The sequence below is a fragment of the Gobius niger genome, assembly GCF_951799975.1.
Source record: "Gobius niger genome assembly, chromosome: 23".
Taxonomy (NCBI): Eukaryota; Metazoa; Chordata; class Actinopteri; order Gobiiformes; family Gobiidae; genus Gobius; species Gobius niger.
In genome coordinates this window covers 3,798,051-3,812,445 of record NC_136874.1, presented here as the reverse complement: position 1 = coordinate 3,812,445, position 14,395 = coordinate 3,798,051, and the positions used below count along the sequence as shown (strand labels likewise).

The following is a 14,395-nucleotide window of genomic DNA, read 5'->3' as shown; positions in this document are numbered from 1 at the left end:
ACAGGCTGACAGCTCGGTGATGGCGGCGGAGAGAGGTGGTATAACAGGATTTGTGACAAGGGGAAGGTGACTGAGCCGACACAGGAGAAATCAGCAGAAAACTCGGCTTCGAATCTCAAACCAGACACTGTTTCACGAGAGGAGAATGGTGTTTCTCGAATGGTTTTCCAAAGTCCGACCAGTGTGAGAGGAAACGTGAGTCCGTCCATGGGAGGCGAGAATAACAAGATAGTCGACATTGATTTCACGAAAAAAGACTTGGAGTAATACTAAATGAGGAGAAAAACAAGGTGAAAATGAGGAAAATTATCATATTGCCAGAAACTACAAGGCCACAGCTTTCAAATGAGGCATCATAGGCTGTAAACAAAAAGAGGTCAAGAGGTTTTTGGACCATAGGTGAGGGTGGGAACGTAGATCGATCGGTATATCCGTCCCTCACTCGTGAACAAGACCCCGAGATCCTTGAACTCCTCCACTTGAGGCAAGGACTCCCCACCGACCTGAAGAAGGGAAGCCATCTTTATCCATTGCCTCGGATTTGGAGGAGCTGATCCTCATCCCGGCCTCTTCACACAAGGTCCTGATTTGATGAAGCCAACAGAACAACAAATTCTGTCCATAATGAAGGGTAATGAACAGAACCGGTGACAAAGGGCAGCCCTGAGGAGACCAACACGCACCAGGAAGAGGTCTGACTCAATGCGAACCAAGCTCCTGCTGTGGTCAAACAGGGAATGGACATGAGTACCCCATACTACCAGGGCACCACGAGAGACAAACACTTCCTCCAGATCCACAAAACACATGTGGACTGGTTGGGCGAACTCCCACAAACCATCGAGTACCCGATGGAGGGTGTAGAGCTGGTCCAGTGTTCCACGAACAGGACGAAAACCGTATTGTTCCTCCTGGATCCAAGGTTCGACTATCGGATGGATCCTCCTCTCCAGCACCCTGGAGTAGACCTTACCGGGGAGGCTGAGGAGTGTGATCCCGACCCTCCGATCCCCCTTCTTAACCTCTTAACTCCCGCCTGAAGCGATCTTTTTCCTCACGTCATCAGATTTTTTTTCATTTTTTTGTTGGGTATTCAACTCATTTTTGTAACTTTTTTAAATCATTTTTTGTCACATTTTTTCGTCATTTTTTTTATCATTTTTTTGCAGTTTTTTTGTCATTTTTTGTCAATTTTTTGTAATTCTTTTGTCCAATTTTTGTAATTTTTTTGTCCAATTTTTGTAATTTTTTTGTCAAATTTTGTCAAATTTTTGTCATTTTTTGTCAATTTTTTTATCACATTTTTGTCATTTTTTTGTCACATTTTTGTCATTTTTTTGGTATTTTTTATCACATTTTTGTCATTTTTTTAATCACATTTTTGTCATTTTTTGTCACATTTTTGTCACATTTTTGCCATTTTTTGTCACATTTTTGTCACATTTTTGTCATTTTTTTTGTCACATTTTTGTCAATTTCTTGTGACTTTTTTGTCACATTTCCATCATTGTTTTCGTCTGAGTTTTGTTGCTTTTTCCCACCTTTTTTCCAGAAGCTTTTGGACTGGGGTAAAGCCAAACTGGAGAAAATGTGCTCGGTTCAGGTGGGAGTTAAGGGGTTAAAGAGAGGGACCACCCCCTCAGTCTGCCAAAAAACAAAAAACAAAACAAGAACAGTTTCTTCCCATATCGAGCTCGAGAGAAAGTCATTAGTTTGTGTTTTCCCCCTTTTCCTGGTGGAGAAAGCCATTAGCGGATCCCGGGGCCCGTGATTAGCCGTGTGTTGGTGATTGAGCGCGTGCGACTCTCGGATGATACAACAGAGTAATTATCTGTTTATGGCACGGCCTCCGTCACTGACAAACGTGATGTATTCAGAGAGAGCAGACGGGAGATGGATCATGAACGGGGAAGACGGAGGGAAGATTCGGGTTTTGGAGAAGTTTCGACACAGACATTTAAACATGCCAAGTGACTTTTGTTGCTATGGCGGCCATTTTGAATACCGAAATCGAATTAATGTAAGAAACATATCTCTACTCAGGATGAAAATCAAAGTAATCATTGCTCAAGAAGATAAACACATGTGAAGAAACCAGTGATTAACTAAACAGTGTTCAAGCTGCGTCAAGATGGTAGCATGCTACCGATTAGCATTTAGCTTCAACAGCTCAGCTCTGACTTCTCCGAGAGAAAGCCCTGAACCACACTCCAAACCTCGGATACGACATGTGACAGAGGCCAGAGCTGAGATGTTACTGCAGTATTTCCTCAGTGTTCACAGTAGGGCTGAAACGACTAATCGATTATTGAAATAGTCGACAACTATTCTAGTAATCGATTAATCGTTTTCTGGTTCACACAGACTAAAATGGAGCAAAAATGACATAACAATGTAGTATTTTTTGATGAAATCCTACTTTGATTATATAGTGGGTCTGTGTACATTTTGTTCATTGTAAATTTCATGAATAGAGCCTCCAACAAACATTTCCCTTCAGTTTACTCCATCAACACATCTTCAAGCAGCGCCACTTAAGCTATTTGTGATTAAAAAAAAATAGAAATAATACAATTTTCCTACACCATTCACAGCCAAGCGATTACTCGTAAAAATAACAAAATAATCGTTAGTTGCAGCTCTAGTTCACAGATGATGAGCCACACATGTTGTTGAAGCCATTGAGAGTTGATTGACAGTTGCTAACCGGTAGCATGCTATCGCCTTGAGCAGCCTAAACACTGACTCAGACTGAGACTCTGCTGACATGACAAACTGTAAAAATCACAGTGAAAGGTTTTCGGTTTCCTCTTATGCTAATGTGGTCTGAGGACTGAAGCAGAATTGTTACATGTTGTAGTACTGCATAATTCTTCTTCGGTATTCAAAATGGCCGCCAGAACTACCGTAAATGCTCTAATAGAGGCCGGGGCCTTTATTTACTCAAGGGCATCTGGGACCAGGCCTTTATTGGAACCAGGCCACACTTAGAGACAAGCCTTTATTTCTATTTGAGCCAAACGGACGACCAGGAAAAAGAAAAACGAGATTTGTGTCCATTTGCACCTAAAATATTAGGTTAATTTATTAATTAACATTTCAAACCCTCTCCCAGCGGCTGGAACATTGACGCCTTTTATTTTGTCGGGACAACAGGAAGTGTTTCGTTGCTGTTAGCGGAGCTTTGACATCAATGTCACTGCAGGTTTCTGTTTCGTTTTTGCCGCGGACCGGATTATTTGTTGTTTTCTTGTGTAAAAGGCGAGTTTAGACGGAGCGTTTGTGTTTGTGATCGATCATGAGACTGACCCGAGAGAAGACGAGACGCTCGCGCTGATGGGAGGAGTTATTTTGAGGCGTGGGACTGACCTGCGCACTATTAAAACCTGGAGGGTCACACAACTCTCCCCCTGTTTCCAAATATAGTCACAGGAGGTTTGAAAAGTGGCTAAATCTGTGTCAAAGTTACAGCCTGTTTTAGAGACCGGCTTTAATTTGCCTCCGCCAGCCGCGAACCCGGCCTCTGTTAGAGACCCGGCCGCTAATGGAATACAGGCCAGTATTAGAGAATTTACGGTATGCGTGATGTCATTGGAAACGCATGTGTTTAGTCTGGTGTTATAAGTGATTTGTCTCAGGTGCTCTGTGGAGCGGGTCAGACTGTTTTTAATGCAGGCTAGCTGATACCATAGGAATGCACTAGCCTTGCACTAGCCTAGCACCACGAAACTCTTCAAATATAAGAACTGCATGAATTAAAACACTCTGGATAACTCTGAAATGAGGCCCCATGTCAAAAATCCGGAAATATCTCTTTGTCAACTGTACATTCTTCCTCAAAAGTTTCTCAGTGTGTCCAGAAAACTTCACCGTTTCAATAGAACGGGTACAAATGTTTCGATATTTCAAATGCAGAGTTTTTTGTGTCCCACCGATATTACGCAACATCTCCCTCTACAACAGCTCGTCTCTTTAAAGCGCAGTGGAAGTGTTTGGTTGCGTCAGTACATTTTCTGCAGACTTCTCCTTTTCCAAAGTCACTGTTGCCGTCCCCGTGAACACTTTGCATATTGCTCTGTTCGTGACTCATACGTTTTCCCCACATTGCACCACTGGGATCCCAAGCCAGAACCGGGAGACATGGCGTGCCCCACATACCAATTTACACAAGGATTAGTGGAAATATACACACATTCAAATGGCGGCGATTCCTGCGAGCGTAAACTGGGAAACAGCCAGTTCTGCCCCAGGTTTAGACGGGTTTCTGATGAAAGGAAAGGGACGGGGAGGAGAGACTTAGGCGTGTGAGCGGGGCCGTCCACTAATGAAGTCTTTCTGGGTCTGAACCAGGATTTGTCCAAGTCTGAGGTCAGCGGTTCAGATGGAGACGAGACAGAGGCTTTAGAGTCTGTCACTAATGGGCAAGAAAACCTCAGGAAATACTTTGAGAATTCTCACTTTTGTGCAAAACAGTGGCTTTGATTCACAGCAATATTAACCTCTTTACCCACAAACTATGGTCCGCTATGCTTCACTATGGTACGCCATGGTACGCTGTGGTCCGCTATGCTTTACCATGGTCCACTATTGTCCACTATGCCGACCATGGTCCACTATGCCGACCATGGTCCGCTACGATGGTCTATCATGGTCCACTGTGCTCCACTATGGTCTGCTATGCTTCACTATTGTCCACTATGGTCCACTATTGTCCACTATGGTCCACTATTGTCCACTATGCTCCAGCATGGTCCACTACCATGGTCCACTATGGTCCATATTTTCCACTATTGTCCACTATGGTCCATATTTTCCACTATTGTCCACTATGGTCCACCATGGTCCACTACTATGGTCCACTATGGTCCACTGTGGTCCACTATTTTCCACTATTGTCCACTATTGTCCACTATGGTCCACTATGGTCCATATATTCCACTATTTTCCACTATTGTCCACTATTGTCCACTATTGTTCACTATGGTCCACTACTATGGTCCACTATGGTCCATATATTCCACTATTTTCCACTATTGTCCACTATTGTCCACTATTGTCCACTATGGTCCAGCATGGTCCACTACCATGGTCCACTATGGTCGACTATGCTCCACTATTGTCCACTATTGTCCACTATTGTCCGCTACCATGGTCCACTATGGTCCACTATGGTCCACTGTGGTCCTATATGGTCCGCTCCTGACTCATCCTTCGCTTTCAAGATATGGACGACATGACTTGAAACGTATAGTTTTAAACCAGTGCCCGTTAGTCTGACGGTTCACGGTTATGGCTCATTACACTTCAGTGTTCAGGCTCCTCGACCTGAACTCACACATTTCAGGGGCGTCGTGGTTTGTTTGAGGAGCCTGACTGACCCACAAACGCACAGTCGAGATGGGCATCCTGCTTACTATCCATACATTTCCCTCACCCACTCGTTCCACTCTCCTCTCCCTCTCTTTGCCTAATTTACCCTGGACATGTTCATTACTCTCCGATGGCAGGTGTGTGCGTCCTGATGGGCGTCACATGTGATTACGGCGCCTCCGCCAGCTTGACCCGCGGCGGGGGGAAAAAAGCTTGGCTATGCTTGTCAAATTTGATTAGCCCGAAGGCAGTCTTTGTAGTCGCGGAGGCAGGGATCGAGGAGATGAAAGGAGCCGGGAAACATGTAAGAGTTTTCAGAAAAAAGGAGAGCAAGAAAGAAAAAGAAAGAAAGAAAGAAAGGCTACAGACGCTATTGTCGGGAGGAAAAAGGACGACGAGAGTTACACGTGTAAAAGTTTAACAAAGTGACTGATTCACTCCGTACTCACTGAGCTCAGGTAACAAGTACTTTCTTACTTGTATTCAACAACAAAGTGGCAAAAAAAACATGGCCTCTCTCTCTATACAGCTGCGTTTTCTAAACAAACAGCAGCTTATGAGACACATTTCTTCTTGTGAAACACTGAAGAGGCACCGAGAGCCCCACAGCTGCAGCACAGTGGAGGCGTCACACGAGGAGCTACAGGAAACAAGGGACAAACAAGGAGGTATCCGGGTAAGACTCACAGCTAAGCCACACATGCCTTCTGTTCTGGCTCCGACCTCCAAAAACATGCCAGAAAAGCAACACTGATACAACAAAAAAGTGACAAAAGGGCAACAAAAGAGTCACATACGAGAAGGGCTGGGCGATATGGCCAAAAATAAAATATCTATATATATTTTTTTTACTCAGTTTGGATGATTATGCGCATTAATATTTCATAGCCACAATTAGGTTCATTAAGAAAACATAACCCTTTATTTATTTCGTTTTTAGATATTCCTCGTCTGCTCTCAAAAGTAAAACCTCTTTAAAAGCCATGGAGTTTTCAAAAGTGTTTTAGATCGTCTTCATGCCTCTGCTTTGATTGACAACCGTCTCCATGGAGATTCAAGAGAAAGGGGCGGAGTTAAACGGTCCACTCAGAGCAGAGAAAGTGGGAAAGACAACTCTTAAAGGGGGGGTATTATGCAAAAATGGACTTTTTCAAGCTTTACATCATGTTATTCTGTCATTCCCTCATCAAAAACATGCCTGAAGTGTTGCCTCATGTATTTTTGAGTAATCTGTAAAAACTCTGATGGCGGCCATTTTAGGGATAGGTTTGCCTGAGTCCTCCTAGGAACGCCCCAACCTCCAAAAGGTTGAGAACCACTGGTTTAGGGATAAAAAATAAATAAAAGTTTATTTACGGATCCAACATGACAGCAGCAGACGCGATGCCGTCTTTCGATCAAATTTTAGACAGTGCTCTAAATACTTTTGCTCGAAAGTTTACAGCGGATATGTCATCTGATACGATTGGCTGTGGCGACTGCAGACACATGTGATAGACATTCGTAGTGCCCAATAAACAATAAACGACTATGGACGATCATAAACCACACCTCTCCTATGAGAAAATGAATTGTGTGTCGGAAAGGGTAAGAGGTTCTTAAAGAGAGGCCTATTTCAAGACATTCCCTACAGCCATTTTGAGAGAGCAATTTTATACAAGGCAGTTATTCTAATTTACTGCATTTACAGACCAACAGAAGGTTTGGTCATCATTGTAGTGTGATATAGACTGGTGCTATGTGATTGAAAAAAGCATAATACCCCCTCTTTAAAACACAACTTTGTGAAGCAGCAGATCGTCAGAAAGTCATTTGGGGGGCGGACTAGATTTTACGATTTAGCCATTTTCCAAATCATCTGTTGTTAAAAGCATGAATTATTAGCAACAACAACAAAAAATGCTGAAAAAAGCAAGAGAAACATGGCAAAAAAAACAAACAAAAAACACGAAAAGATGCCAAAAAACGTGACTAACTTGTGACAAAAATGCAGGAGCATCAACGCAACAGAAAAGTTAGGCTCAGTTTTGAAGGCCTAAGCTTTCAAATGAGGCGTTATACTGTCGAGCTGAGGTTAAACATCTTCATCAGTCGGATAAAGAGTCTCGGTTCATCCCGTTCCTTCTCCAACTTGAAAACCCCATAGACACTAAAGCTATAGCGCAGTTACATAACAAACCTCCCTCCCGTTAACGCGCTGAAACTCTCTCTCCTGTTTCTGTGTTTGTGTTGGCAAAGCTCAGAGAAACCTCGGAGGAACAGCTCCTCGCGCACAGACGCCACATTAAGCTATCGTTGTCTTGTATTCCTGCAAATTCCCTTTCAATTCCGCCGCTATCTGCGCAATTAAAATGTGTCTTTATGCTCCGCAGCAGCTGCCAGCTCTTCATCCTCCGTTTCACAAAAGGCGCTTTACTCCGGAGCGAGAATTAGACTTCCAGCTAATCAACTTCCCTACGCGGAAGGAGGAAGAAAAACACGCCGCGAGTGTCGTTTCCCCCCTCGCGTAGAAACGGCATTTCACCAGCTTTGAAATGAGTTTATTAATGAAGGCGAAGGGAAAGAGCTCCTGTGATGTACGGATTATGGCGTTACAAAGTGGGAACGCAGCTGTAGAAGGTTTGGAAGACGAGACTGTGACTTTTGGATCCTGTTCATGTGGATGTAAAGACCTCAAATGTCAAATCTGCTGATGATGTGCTGATTTTACATTAAGTATTAGTAAGCATTAGTTAAGCCATAATTATTCGGCTTGTATTGATATAATTGAGCTGCTTATTATTATATAGAAACAGCTCCGTCCTGGGCTGCCCCCTGGACTCAGGGCAAGAAGGAGCAGGTCCTTCATCCACTGCTGTCAAGACTGTAAAGAAACATGTGCCATAATCCCTGTATTTAAATCACTTTATCAACCACTTGCACTATGATGTAAACCTGCACTGCTGTTTGTTTACTGTTTATACTTCTTGTCCTTGGTAGTCATTGTATATTAGATACCACTATTTACAATTTAATTGGAGCTGGTCGATCGATCTACGTTCCCGCCCTCACCTATGGTCATGAGATTTGGGTAATGACCGAAAGGACAAGATCACGAATACAAGCGGCCGAAATGAGTTTCCTTCGCAGGGTGGCTGGGCGCACCCTTCGAGATCGGGTGAGGAGCTCAGTTACCCGGGAGGAGCTCGGAGTAGAGTCGCAGCTGAGGTGGCTCGGGCATCTGTTCCGGATACCTCCTGGAGCACCTCTCTCCCTATTGGGACAAGGCCTCGTGGAAAACCCAGGACACGCTGGAGGAACTATGTCTCTGTGTGTGCGTTGATCTACAGTATCAAAGTAAACCGGTGCGAAACCGACACTCAAACAGACTTTTCAAGGCAATTCCGCTTTTGTTTTCAATTTGACGTCGATTCTAAGGAAGAAGACGAGGCAGCGCGATGTAAAGAGGAACATAGGCTGCCATAGAAGAGCAGCGCGAGTGCTGCTTGTAATGAACCGCGCCTCAGTCGGCCTCTTTTTCTTAAATAACGCCCTCTCCCTAGTGGCGCAGCAAAACCTGCGCCACACGCAAGATCGCGCGTGTACTATGTTGCGTTTAGAGTTGCGCACGGACTGCGCCAGTCACAAGATCTGGCCCTGATACTTAAAGGCCATCCCATCGCTCACGGGCGGCTCCCCGGACCCCCGGCCAAATACCGCTCGTCTCCCCAACTGCTCACCCTGGCCGCTTCACGCACGTCCCGGGCTGACTTTACGGGAGCGGCTTCTCCCGCCCTGTGTCCGAGTTTCTCTGCTGCTGTACCTGGTTTGGCCGCAGGCTTTAGTCGGACAGATAAAACCTGCGGGTGCGTTTATTGCTTGTGATTTTGGTGCGCGTTCGTGTTAAGTGCTTTGTTGTAACGTAACGTAGACTTCCAGGAGTTCGCCAACATAAAGCTGTTTAACCAGTGGCCGAAGCATCAATGAATGACATAACTGAGCGTCAGATCTTATGTTCTCGCAGCCTTTTTTTGAAGGCCGTATATGACTCCATAGAAAGGCTCAGAGCGGCAGGTGCTGCTCCCCCCCCCGCCTCAGCTGAGCAGCTATTTCTCTGCTTTATTAAAACCGACTATTATTCACCACAGCCCTTTTTGTTAAACTGTAGTAAAATGCAAAGAAAAGTGGAGTGAAGAGATTTGACAGGGGCTCATAGTAGACATTATTTCACGCAGCTGTTTAGGTTTTTGTTTTCTTCCGCATTATGTTGCACTGCTGCTGCTCACGTACACTTAAATAATTCCTCGGCTCGGTTCGTTTGTGTAAGTGTGAGCGCGGGCCGTTCGGGGCATCCAGGCCTTTCCTCAAACGAGCTAGAGAGTGGCACGGTTCGGATGTCAAGTGTGAGTGCGCCCCTCAACAAGCACACCTTAATGTAAAGCGAGACCAAACATTGTAATTAAGTAGTAGCAGTAGTTCAACAAATTAAGTAAGGATTAAACAACTTGGAGCCGTGCATTCGACGGTTATAATGCACGGCGCGGAGTCAATGGTGTTACTCCGCGAAGTGCATTATAACCGTCTGATGCACGGCTCCGAGTTGTTTAATCCGCTTATACCAGGGTCCCACAAACGTAACATTTATAATAAGCATTTGTTTCATTTACTAAAGTCACTAAATATGCCAGACCACCGGGACTATTTTATGCGGGTTATTAGCCGGTCACTGAAGGCTGGTCTCAGAGCGAGTCATTCTCCGCAGCTACGAGGATCTCAGTCAGGCTCAACGAAACAACATAAGCACAGAATCACAACACAACAGGACTAACCCGGCACTTTTCCCTGGAAGTAAACACCGATATGCGGCACTCGTGGGCAGGAGTTATTTCACTTTTACGCTGTTTAACCTGATGCTAAAGCTAGCTAGCTCAACGAGCTCAACTGTTTATGGAAACAGCTGCGGTGGAGTCCGCTTACACCTGAGCCCCACGAACTGAAACTTTTATGATTGACTTTGCTAATCCAGCCAAATATGTTTAAATGCAGGATCATTTTATGTACGCCTGAAAATGATGAATAGCCTTAACCGTTTTCAATAGAAATGTAAAGCTCATATGTTATTAACAGTAGCTAACCTAGCTGCTCACTCTCCTGTACAAACATTTATCAAACATTTTGTTTAGGCCAAAAACGTTGAAATGAAAAACAAAATCCATGTCATACGTTCCTGTCAGTCACTAATTACGTGTTTATCTGATTCAGCTGTGTCATGCGTTGCTATGGCGATGCCCACAGCGGAGTGACATCCCAGTGATTTAACTACCGGACTACGTGTGCGGTTATACGAAAATAATGCACGCTTGTTAGCACCCACCAGCCAATCAGAATCGAGTATTCACCCAGACCATGGTATAATTGAAAATAAGCACCGGAAACTACGATGGGGGATTTAACTGGGGAAATGATACAGTCCCAGTGTGAATGCAGGCAGACCATGGAGCTGTAGGTGCAGACTGTAGAGCAGGGGATCCACTTTAGCACGTGCAGTTCGTTTTGCACACGAGCAAACGCCTCCCCAAAGTGCTTTACAGAACACCGTCTCAAACGAATGAACAATAATGAGACAAATCTTATAAAAACTCTAATCCAACACATTTCAAACTGTGGAAAAACACTAAGCCTGTCTCCGTATTGACAAAACTACAGTGTGGAAAGTGTGGAATTGCCCATCGCTAATTAGCCGCACAAAGGAGGCTCCTCGGTCGAACTGCTGGACTGCGAACAAAGTTTTTTTTTTCTTTTTTTTCCAACTGATTTGAAAATAATCTTTGCCCACAGCGCGAGAAAAGCAACCGCCCCGCAGCGTGGACTGGACCGGGGCAGGGCTAATTGGAGGTGTGCAGCGCGGCGCCGGCTGCTCCTGCTGCAACCGCGGAGAGGAAAATAAAGGATTTGTAAAGGAAGGAGGGAATGCTGGCCACGGCGGGCAGGAAAAAGCACAATTGGGCACTTTTTTTTCCGTTTTTTTCGTAGCATGGGGACGGTGCCAATGAGCTGACATCAAAGTGCAGTGGCCTCGTGTTCGGGCTCCTGCAGAAATGATCGGAAAAGTAAACCGGCTGAGACACAGCGAGGCGCCGGTTTACAGGCACAATGTTGCCCCTATTGTGTGTTTTTCATTTTCTACATTTACTTTACTTATTAATGTTGGATGCCTTTCCTTAACCTCTTAACTCCCACCTGAACCGATCCCATTTTCTCCAGTTTGGCTTTACCCTAATCAAAAAGCTTCTTGGGAAAAAAGCACCAAAACAGCCACAAAAAATGAGGAGGAAAACAGGGATGTAAATTCAACAAAAATGTGACACAAACTCAACAAAAAGATGACAAAAATTCAACAAAAATTCAACAAAAAGTGACAAAAACTCAACAAAAAAATGACAAAAATTCAACAAAAATGTCAAAAAAAGAAAGAAAAAGAAATCATACAAAAGGTGACGCGCAGGTCGGCTTTTTTTCTGACCCGCACCAACCCGACCCGCCGTAATTTAAACCCGACCCGGAGAAAAGCCTCCCGACCCGCGCACATTAAAAAACTGCTGCATGAGTAACGCTGCAGCTGGATATCACTCAAACGCGAGCACGTCACGTGACGCCGAGTTTACAGGAGAATTAGCACTTGATGCTTTGTTTTGCTACTGCACCGCTGAGGAACCGTTGAAATCGTGAATGGACTTATCAGGAAACAAGGAGCAGAAACTATCATGAGGCTTTACTTCCACCATGTCATGGACGAGTCTTTCTGTCAAGTAAGCGGAGTTTGGACTGAAGTGGAGCAGCTTTACCTGAAGAAGTTGCCCTCCTCAGGTCAGTAAGATTTTAGTCTTTGAGTTTAGTTTCACCTTGCTTCTTGTTGATCCATTACTTTTATCACACGTGCGTGTCATTATGTGCTTGGGAACGGCTATTGTGACGCTTTTGTAGAGGTGATCAAAGTCAGAAGCGACCGTCCAGGTGACATCTAAACATGATATGGCACGTTTACCCCATGAAACAAAACATTCAACAAAATGCAGCCGGCTTTGTGTGACATTTATGGATAAGCATGCACTGTATGTAGGAAGCCAACAATATAAGGGAAAAAAAAAAAGTGCACTTTTTAACCCGACCCACCCGCATCCGAAGTTTGCCGTAATTTTGAGGCACCCGACCGAATCCGCGGGGAAAAAGCTCCGTTTCTTGGGTCCTAGCTTTCAAATGAGGCGTTACACTGGCCTATAGGCTGTAAACTCCGGTCCAGCAGCTTTTATATTTGGGTGTGAAGAGGTTAAAACATGTAAAACGAAGTCCAAACTGAATCCAGAGGCGCGTGTTCTTTGTGGCCGTACACGTCGCGCTCCATTGTTTGCGTTTCTCATTAAAGCCTCTCCTAATGTAAACCTCACACTGCGATTCGAGGAAGGACCACACAAGTCGTATTGTGAGCGCCGTTGCCATAGCGACTCCGGCTGGCGCTGAAGCTGGTGGTGGACGTGGGTGGCGGGAGCGCGGGGTTATTTCTGACCTACAGTGAAGCCACAGGCAGACGGGGAGAAAGTTCCAAAATATACACAAGTATTTTTAGTGTCACTACGGCGAAGTTTGGTCAATGTTTATCAACTGTATGTGGGTTTATTTAGTGCCTCTCAGACGGGAAATGACCATATTTGGATTACATCGGGACAATATCGTGTGCATCTTCAGGCAATTTGTGGAAAATGTGGAAAATTGTAGCAAAAATAAAGGAAACAATTGAGAAAAATAAATAAAAATGGAGGAGAAATAGGGAAAATTATGAAAAAAAATTGGGCAAAAAAAAAAAAAGGGAAAAAAGATTGGAAATGGAGGGATTGCAAGGGAAAAATGGGTAAAAATGGGGCAAAAAAATTTTTTTTTAAAAATGGGGGGGAAAAAATTAGGATAAATGTGTAAAAATGTTATAAATTTAGTGCCTCCCAGACAGAAAATGACCATATTTGGATTATATCGGGACAATATCGGGTTCATCTTCAATGTCAGGTAATGTGTGGAAAATTGTGGCAAAAATAAAGAAAAAAATGTATTAAAAAAAAATATAAAAAAAAAATGGGGGAAGAAATAGGGAAAAATATTTTTTTAAAAAAAAAGGAAAATTCAACAAAAAAAAAAAAGGAAAAAATTGGAAATAGGGATTGCAAGCGAAAAAAAGGGGAAAATGGGGCAAAAATAGAAATAAAAAAATTGTGGGGGAAAAAAATTAGGATAAATGTGTAAAAAATTATAAAAAAAATCAAAATCAAAATAAATTCTCTATTATAGTTGACCAGGTGGGAGGAGTTTATGGTTGCTAAGTAATGGAGCAGCATAATGCGTCTGTGGGTTAAAAGGATATATTTGATATTGAATTCATATTCATAGTATAGTTTCAGATGATATTTAGTCAATTATTAGTTTCTGGCTCTATTTTTTTTTATCTGTGCTAAGCTAAGCTAAGTATTATGATCTAAAGGTGCTCAATTCTAATCACAGGTATCAGTTATTCCAATGTACTTTCAGATCACCAGACTTTGTAACAGATTGAAGCCACATTAAAACTTCTAAACTGCCATTTGTGTCCAAATCCGAAGTGTTGAGTGGATGAAGAATCCCAAGTTAATACAGTTCTACAATCATTAATATTGGTCCTTCGAGCCGGATACTTCAATCATTATTCCGAAAAGTCACAATGAAAGTGCTTTCCCAAAGAGATGGACCGAGAGCCACGATCCTGATGCAACCTGTTTACGTTTGGGGCACCTCCGGATCGTGTTGTCGGGCTATTTTTACCCCGGCGTTTATTTTGGAGCGCGGCTCAGAAGGGCCAAAGTACATGGAAGGAATGAAGGGGCGGGAATAATGGCCACTTAACACGCCGGACTAACATGAGAGCGCGGAGTCGGTTTGACCCCGAGAAGAAGCAGGACACCGAAACTCACAGAACTTTCCACATGTGCGAGTAGGAGAGTATTTAACGCAGTTTGACGATAAA

The 14,395-nt window shown here is 43.8% G+C and overlaps 1 protein-coding gene across 1 annotated transcript in view; it reads right to left on the bottom strand.

Moving 5' to 3' along the window:
• Window positions 1–14,395, bottom strand: part of LOC306982205 (partitioning defective 3 homolog B-like) — a 164,112-nt gene that overhangs the window by 81,325 nt on the left and 68,392 nt on the right. The window lies entirely within an intron of this gene.